General features: G+C 49.4%; 1 pseudogene across 1 annotated transcript in view; it reads right to left on the bottom strand.

Annotated features, from left to right (window-relative positions):
* Positions 1–1,144: 1,144 nt before the first annotated feature.
* LOC311247452 (splicing factor 3B subunit 1-like) overlaps positions 1,145–9,075 on the bottom strand; it is a 28,620-nt pseudogene continuing 20,689 nt past the window's right edge. Inside the window, exons 2-3 of the transcript in view lie at positions 2,262–5,339; positions 1,145–1,860 (exon numbers count right to left, since the gene is read on the bottom strand). The product of the transcript in view is annotated as a splicing factor 3B subunit 1-like (transcript). The remainder of the gene's footprint in view (positions 1,861–2,261; positions 5,340–9,075) is intronic.

Here is a 9,075-nt window from a genome sequence, read left to right as displayed (position 1 = left end):
TATCTACCACTCTGTTTGTAACCTGACACCGGAGCTGCCTGCCTGTCTTGGCTGTCTCCCACAGTAGACGGGCCATTGAGATTCGCGACAAAACACAAATACACTAATAATAATAACTACACGAATACACTACTAAAAAGCTAATAAAAAGCAAAGGGCGAACTGTGGTGTCAGGCAATAACTATATATATAATTAATATACAATAAAGATATTAAAATATGTTATAATATGTGCAAAACCGCGGCATGAAAAAACGATAAAAGGATGGCTGTAGATTTCTTTCTGTCATCTACAAGATGCGCTTCATGCCAGCGCTGCCGGCGCACTATCAGTGTTTTTGTGAGCCAGGTGGACACGGGCCCTAACTGAGTAAGCCTGACTTCTGCACTGAGTAAAACATGGACCCTCTTCAAATCTGGAACATGGACTAAAGTAAAAAGAGCTGATCCGGGTTTTACTCCGCTGAAGTCAGGCTTACTCAGTTAGCCACCTTCGTGAGGGTCAACGTTCCACTTCACTGGTTAAAGCTGCTTACTCGTGAGTAGTACTTTCGTTGATAAAGAAAAATAATGCCCACAAAGATATCCAAATGGTTTATTTTTAAATTTTATACACAAACATTTGTATTAAGTCAAATAAAGCAACATTGTGATAAGAACAGGTGTAGTCTGCCTGGTAGAAGAGCAGAGGGAGCAGCACTGAGGCCTAGCGGTACACAGTGAAACCAACACAACAACATTAGTTTAAACAATTCCACTTGACTTCTTTCTCGTTCATTTAGGCAGGCTACTTACTCTGTCACTCCTTACTGGAAACACATACGGAGAATTAAAACAAAACAAGAAATACATACAGGCTCTACATTGTTCTGTTTTATGCTTCCCCTAATTTTACAACTTCTTTTCAATATAAGACGAAAGAAAGAAAGAAATCAATTGGTGTTTTGGTGCCGGCTGAGGCTGAATGTGGCGTCAGGGTTGTTGTTGTTGTTGTTGTTGTTGTTGGTCACCCACTACCAAGATCAACGAGGCTAAATAATAATAACCATAAAAAATGACAGGATAGATAGGACAAAGGAGAGAGATACGGGAGAGAGACAGAATTGTGAGTGAGGAGAGAGAGAGAGAGAGCATGAACTTGTATTTACACCACATACTCCAGCTTGCAGCGGACGAAAGGGTTCTTCTTGTCGTTGTAGACCTGTGGGTAGTGGGCGATCAGGGCGTCTTGGGAGCCGATGTAGATAGAGTTGTAGATCTTCCAGTACACGTCCCTCACCTTCCTGGCCGGGTGGAGAAGACCCTGTAAGCAGTACTGGCCCGATGGCCACCCGCAGCCCCTCCAGAGCCCCCATGACGGCCTGGATGACGTGGGGCGACGTCTCGAACACGTTGGGCCAGACATAGTTGAGCAGGTGGTTCAGGGAGTCCTCGCAGCCAAAGCCGTAGACGCCCAGCGACATGTGTTGGACCACGGCGCTGGCCGTCTGTCTGTGGACACGATCTCTGTCCATGAGCGCGTCCTCCAGCAGCGCTGTGACCCGATGTACTCGGACAAGAAGGACTTCAGGACTCCGTTCTGCACGTTGAGCTCCGACATGCGGTACTCGTTCATGAGCGCCGGCAGCACAGTGAAGGGCAAGCAGGTCTCGGCCACGATGGCGATGGCCACGGTGGTGCAGACGCGGTTCTGTCGCTCCTGGACTTGTTGAGCAGCGTGGCCAGCACGTCGTGAGGACCAATAGCTTTGGCGATGTATCCGAAGGTGTTGACGGTGGCTCTGTGGATGGCCTTCTTGTGAGCTTTGAGCAGCTCCAACAGCTCAAAGTAGATCCTCATCCACTCCCTGGCCGACACGTACTCAAATAATAATAATTAATTTAATTTATATAGCGCTTCTCAATAACCCAAAGTCGCTGACAATAGTCGGGAGCAAGAGTACAAACATGAGAGGGTGGAGTCAAGTAGGACACCAAGGTTTCGGACTAGGGGGGAGGGGGTGATGGTGGAGTCGTTGATGGTGAGTGTGATGGGTCCGGATCTGGTGAGGGTGGTTTTGGTGCCAATAAGGAGAAGTTCAGTCTTGTCACTGTTCAGTTTGAGGAAGTTGTGAGTCATCCAAGTTTGGAGTTCGGTAATGCAGGATTCGATGTGGGCTGTGGGGGGATTGTGTACTGATGTAGATTTGGGTGTCGTCGCAATAGCAGTGGAAGTTGAGGTGGTATTTATGGATGATGTGACCAAGGGGGAGAATGTAGCTTCTCAGCTCCCCTGTCAGCGATCGATACAATTCTCCTGCACTTTCTCATGTCTGTTCTTCAGGATGGGCGTCAGGCGAGGAAGCCTTTGATTGGTGGGGTCATCTTGTGCATACCGATGACGTTGACGATGGCCTTCAGCGCTCCTAGGATGCTGCCCAGCACCTTGGGGTACTCCTCTCCCAGGTACTCATACAGCACCACTCCCAAGTGACCCATCAGCTTCTCCTCTTGGCAGGTCTTCATGACCACGGCTGTGTGGGAGATGAGGTCGGCAGCCTGCTGACGGACCTTAGCTGACTTGTTGTTGAGACGCCACAGCACCGTACCGCAGATCTGCGGCAGGTAGGGCTTCACACGCTTCCCCAGAGCGTTCACCACCGTGCCGAAGCCGTTCAGCATCACAGAGTCCTCAGTGGTCTGCTCCTGGAAGGCGTAGAGGATGCCGTCGATGAGCTGCTCCTCCAGCTTGTGGTCGATGTCGGCCGCACCCCAGGTTGCCCATGATCTTCTCGATGGTCTCCATCACCATCCTCCTGTACTGCTCCGCCTCATCCTTCAGGTCGCCCACGATGCGCGAGATGATCTCTGCCGCGCCCACGTTGTTGGCCAGCTCCACTGTGGTGTCCACCAGCTGTCTGTAGTTGCGTCTGTCCAGGGCCATCCTGTGCTGCCAGAAGTGCTTGAAGAAGGGTGGCAGGATCTCCATCTTGATGTAGTTGGCCTCCACACCGTCAGTACCACAGCACTGCTTCACCACCTTGAGTACGATCTTCTTCATCTCCTCATCAAGGGACTGGAACTCTCTGATGAGGATAAGCATCACCTCCCTGGTGTAGTAGTTGGCGAACTCGCCGTCCATCAGAGGGATCAGGTAGCCAATGGCCTTGAGGAAGGTGGCCAGACCCTTTCCTCTGTGCTGTCTGATACCCTTCCAGAGGGGCTTGAGGACGGAGTCGAAGGACTCGATACCATAGGGCGTGGCAGCCTCGGCCAGGACAGCGATGGCCAGAGCACTGATGGTCCTGACCTTCTGCTGCTCGTCTACCAGGCCGTGCTCTATGATCTCCAACAAGCTGCGGAGGTGGGGCAGGATGGCGCAGCCCATGAGGATGGCGATCTGCTGAACGATCTTGATGCCCATGTGTCTGGCCTGCCAGGAGTCCTTGCTCTTGCACACGGCTTTGAGGAAGGGCAGCAGGGAGGGGATGCCCAGGGCGGAGGCCACCATGGCGAAGGCCCTGGCCGTGATGTTTCTGACATACTCGTCCATGTTGTCGATATCTGGACGCATGGTGGAGATCATGGTGGCCAAGCCTGCAGCCTTGGCCAAGTTAGAGATGATTTCTCTGCCTTCAACTCTGGCATAGTAGTCTTCATCAATCAGAAGAGGCTCAATTACCACCAGGATCTTGTGCACATATGGCCGAACCAGGTCGTCCAGTTTGTAGAGGATGGGGTCGATGACCTTGACCAGCAGATGGCACTCCTGGTCCTCCAGGGTGGGGGACATCAGCAGTGGTTGAACAGAGGGCCTGCTCCAAACTCACAGGCCTTGTCTGTGATCTGACGTAGGGCCGTCTTCCTCATTGGTGGAGTTCCATTCTTGATATTGAGCAGCAGCTTCATAATCTTCCTCTCCTTCTGCTCCTCAGGGGTCAGCGTGGACTCATCCACCTCCACCAGCAGCTTTTCAAAGTACTGGATGTCATCCGGTTTGAGGAACGGCAGGTTCCCAGAGGGCTGGTCTTCTATCTGCATGTGGAAGCCTGTCATGCCTCCGATGGGGGTGGGGGTAGCCGACAGCTTACGGGCCGGGGTACGGATGGGCACGTAGCCCGCTGGTGGGGCAGGACCTTGTATCCCTCAGGGAACATGGCGCCCAGCTCGTCGTCTGTGAGGGGTCGGTTCCTCTCGTCGATTTCCCTCTCCCACCTCCATGCCTGCAGCTGGAGTCATGCTCATCAGATGACCTGGTGTGGGCGTGGCCATGTTCATGGCCGGGGTGCCTATGGGCATCTTCCCCGGAGTGAGCAGCGGTGTGCCGGACCCCATCTGACTGGCGGGTGTCTCGTCCCAGTGGGGCTTCCTCTTGCTGGCACCCGGGGTGGGCGTCTCCCCTGCCGACTCGTCCCCTCGTCTCCCGCTCCGTCTTGGGTGTTTCGTCGCAGCAGTTCTTGCAGACGCTGCCCGTGGCAGAGCCCCCGTGTCCGGGAGTGGCGTGCCCCGGCGTGTCCCTGCTGGGCGTGGCGGAGCCGCCTGGGGTGTGGCTGGGCGTGGGGTCCCACGTGCGCGATTTGGGCGTGGCCCCCGGGGTCTCGCTGCCTTTGGCTCTGCCGGGGGTCTCGTCCCGGCGGCTGTTGGGGGATGTGTGTGCGGATGTGTGTCCGGGAGTCTCCTTTGCGTCATCAGCCTGGTCCCGGCTGGACATTTTCTTGGGTGTGGTGTTGGAGGGGGTCCCGCTTTGGGATTTGTTTTTCATTTTCGGCTGCCGGGTCCCAGCGGCGCTTGCGTTTTGCCGCGGCAGCAGCAGAGGCAGCGGAGCCGGTCACCACCTTCAGCTCTCCCGACTTGGCCTTCTCTGCCAGCCGCTGACGGATCTCTTTCTCCTCTTTGGTCAGCTGTTGTTCTTTCACGACATCCATGTAAGACCTGACCTGCAGCTTGGGGTCCGGCGTTTTGCCCCCGTCTGCGAAGGGATCGAGCCGCTCGGGGGAGATGATCATCTGTCGGCGGCGGGCTTTGTACTCGTCCTCCCGCTCTGCGATCTTCGCGGGCCGATGCTCCACAAAGGGGTCATATTGTTCTTCTGACTGTTGAGTATCTCCACGGGCGCATGGTACCCCGGCTTCTTCTGTCCCAACAGACTGGTTGATGAATCTTCTTCGTCGTCATCCTCCTGTTCATCGGCAGCGATGGAGGTGACATATACAGCACAGCGGCTGGCGCTGCCTCCGTAGATCTCCTGATCATAGAACCCAGTGGCGTCCAGACCGACACCCTGCTCTCCTTCTTCGAGCAGGGCCGCCTTCATCCCCTGGATCTCCAGGATCTGGGCCTCTATGTCTTCGTGTTCTCTTACTAATATGAGGGCCGACGTTCCACTCTACTGGTTAAAGTTGCTTACTTGTGAGTAGTACGTTCGTTGATAAAGAGAAATAATGTCCACAGCCGCTCCAGTGTAAAACAAAGATATCCAAATGGTTTATTTCTCTTTACAGAAGTGGTCCTAAAGCTATTTTCCTAAATATTCACGTCACTACTACGAGGTAAGAAAACTGTATTTTCCCAGTCTGCAAAATCACAGTCGACTCGAACGCCGAAAACTATATTGTTTAGTCTATCTGTTCAGTACCGCTCAGCACTGTTTCAAGATGCACACTGACTGCTGCTGCTGCTGCTTCTTCTTCTTCTTCTTCTTCTTCTTCTTCTTCTTCTTCTTCTTCTTCTTCTTCTTCTTCTTCTTCTTCTTCTTCTTCTTCTTCTTCTTCTTCTTCTTCTTCTTCTTCTTCTTCTTCTTCTTCTTCTTCTTCTTCTTCTTCTTCTTCTTCTTCTTCTTCTTCTTCTTCTTTTGAATTTCCCGCAGTGTAGACCCAACATGGCGTATTACTGCCCTCCTCAGTTCTTATACTACGCTAGTAGTATGGTTTCCATAGTATGGTCTCTGGTAAATCAACTTTTGATTGTTTACACTCTTCTTCTTCTTCTCATCTTCAAAACACATTACTATCGTCTCTGTCTCTTCTTCTCTGCTCCTCTTGTCTGTCTTCTTCTTCTCTGCTCCTCTTGTCATACAATATTGTCAACACCCACCAAAAAATCACCCCCTCAGGCTCCGAAGCAGACCCAAACACGGAACAAAAAACACCCGACAGCCCACAAGGGCGGCCTCCACCCACAGCCGACCGCTCCAAAACAGCACCCAACCAGAACAAAGCAAAAACCAATGAACAACTAAACATCTACAAAATGCAAACAAATGCACATCAAACGCCAAACAAAAACCACCCAGAAAACACCCACCACCAGGCAACACGCGAGAAACAACAAGAAGCGACAGAGAGCCCCGGTGGGGAGATCAGGGGGTATTGTAGTAGGCAGGAAACAGTGGAGCATGTGTTAGTGGAGTGTAGCAAATACAAACAAGAGAGACAGATCCTCAAAGAAAGGTTGGAGAGAGACCACATCAACAATTTAAAATTTGACAAACAGGTCAGCGCCGTAGTCAAAAACAGCTTTTACCACCTTAGACTTCTGGCGAAGACAAAGGCATACCTCTCCCATAGTAACCTAGAGACGGTGATACATGCCTTTGTCACCACTCGCCTCGACTACTGCAATGCCCTTTACACGGGCATCGACAAATCCTTGCTTCCCCGCATACAACTGGTGCAGAACGCAGCCGCGCACCTCCTCACCAAAACAAAAAAACATGAACATATCAGCCCAGTTTTGGCCTCGCTCCACTGGCTGCCTGTCCGCTTTAGGATCGATTTTAAATTAGCCCTAAATGTTTTTAAATCACTAAATGGCACGGCCCCTCCCTATCTGTTCAAACTCCTGCACCGCCACACCCCCCACCGATCCCTTAGATCAGCTGACCAGCTGCTACTGGTGGTGCCTAGAACTAGGCTCAAAACTAGGGGAGACAGAGCTTTCTCCACCGCAGCGCCTAGACTGTGGAACAGCCTCCCCCTCAGCGTACGGACCGCCCAGACCGTGCAGGCTTTTAAATCACTTTTAAAAACCTACCTGTTCTCCTTGGCCTTCCCCCCCACTTAATCACCACTAGACCCCTGGCCCTTCTATCCTCTTTGTTTTACCGTGTCCTACCTGTTTTTATTACTTTCATTGCTTTACTATGTTTTTAATCTTATATCTTGCATCATATTATTTTGTTTTTATTACTTTCATTGCTTTATTATGTTTTTAATCTTATATCTTGCATCACATTTTTTTTTATCAACCTGCCTGTGAAGCACTTTGGTGCCAGCTACCGCTGCCTGGAAATGTGCTATATAAATAAAATTTACTTAACTTGACTTGACTTTCCATAGTGTTCCCTACATGTAGATATTATAATTACTATGTATGTTTATATAGTGGATCATACAAATACAAACACAATAGATGTTTTGGAACTTTTAATATGTACTGCCCCTTAACAGGCCACAATTACAATTGGGGAACATTAAATTATGCTTGTTAAGCACTATACCAAAAATAAATAACAAATATATACTGATTGATTGAACATTTTAATTAACAGATTGCAGAATGGGTACAGTACAGTACAGCTCAATACACACAATTGTTAAGGGGATGCAGACCAGAGAAAGACTTTCGTCATCAGGGTCCCCCATTTTCAATTCATGACATACACAACATACAGATATAAGAATCTAATCTACCGAGTTTGACTGGGATGATGTTTGGGCAAATGTGGCATTATCTTCCCGCAACCCCAATCACCAGCAAATTAATTTTAATTATATTCATAGGACCTATCTTACACCTAGGAAGCTATTTGCTATGGGACTGATAACCGACTCTCGTGCACTTTGTGCTCTCAAAAGGCCACTGGCACTTATATGCATATGTATTGGGATTGCCCACCAGTGGCCCGCTTCTGGAGGTCAATAACGGACAAACTTTCAGATCTGTGTGGCTTAACTATCCCATTCACAGCTGTTACGCTACTCCTGAACGATATAACGACACTACCCGCGTCCGTACAACTGAAAAGGGTTGTCCTAGCGGGCGTCACAGCAGCGAAGAAGCTAATAGCAATGAGATGGAAGGAGCCTGAGAAGCTTACAATGATTAACTGGTCCCTAACTCTATTGGATGTGATTTATCTTGAGATATCCACGGCGCGGGTGATTGGGGTAGGGCAGGCTGTCATTGACCTGTGGTTCGCAGCAGCTGAGAAGGTAAAGACCGCCGTGTGCGGCTGAGCGGGGTTGGGGTGCTTGATCGGGGGGGTCCGGCGGTCTCTGGGGAGGGGGAGGAGGAAATGTTTTGTCTGTCTTGGTTTTTGTCTTGTCCTTCTTAACTTTGACTGGGGGGATTTTAGGGGGGGTTGATATTTAGCTATTCTGCGCTATATGTCAATTCACATGCCATCTCCCCAAGGGACTAATATTGGCAGACTGATTGACCTGTCAACCAACTTGGAGGAAGATTTTCTTTCTTCTTACATTTTACCTTCTGCGAGTTTGGCAGTCTTGTACATGTGTAAGGGACCTAGGCTATCTACAGTAAATCTGCGGCAACACTCTCGTAAACAATCTTTTAAGTCACTCCACTTTGTAAAGGTGGGGAAAGGTTGGCATGTTTGAAGACTTTTTTGTTATTGAAGTAGCCATCTATATTTGATAGGTTGGACGCTGTTTCTTTTTCTTTTGTCTTTATAATTTATTATTCTGTATTATTATTGTTTGTTATTCTCCTGTGGAGTTATGTTTTTTGTTACTGTGGTTATTGTGTTGTCTTGTTTCATGTAATTAATAATAAAAAAAATTTGATCAAAAAAAAAAAAAAAATCTAATCTAATCTAAACAAATCTAATCATGACATTTAAGACATGCATGACATACAGATATATATATATATATATATTTTTTTGTATCTACTTTTTCTCCCCATTTTTCCATTTTTTCTCCTGTCCCCAATTCTACCCTCCCCTGTCTCGAACGTTGTTAGGCCATGACTCCCACAAGCCGGCTGCAATGTGGACGAAGCCTTGCATCACGTGTCCCCTCCGGTACTTGAGGAGGCAGCCGTTGCATCTTTTCACCTGCACAGCACGATCTCT

Source organism: Notolepis coatsorum, assembly GCF_963971535.1.
Source record: "Notolepis coatsorum genome assembly, contig: SCAFFOLD_132, whole genome shotgun sequence".
Classification (NCBI taxonomy): Eukaryota; Metazoa; Chordata; class Actinopteri; order Aulopiformes; family Paralepididae; genus Notolepis; species Notolepis coatsorum.
Note: the sequence above shows the minus strand (reverse complement) of the source record. Positions and strands in the feature narration are given on the sequence as shown.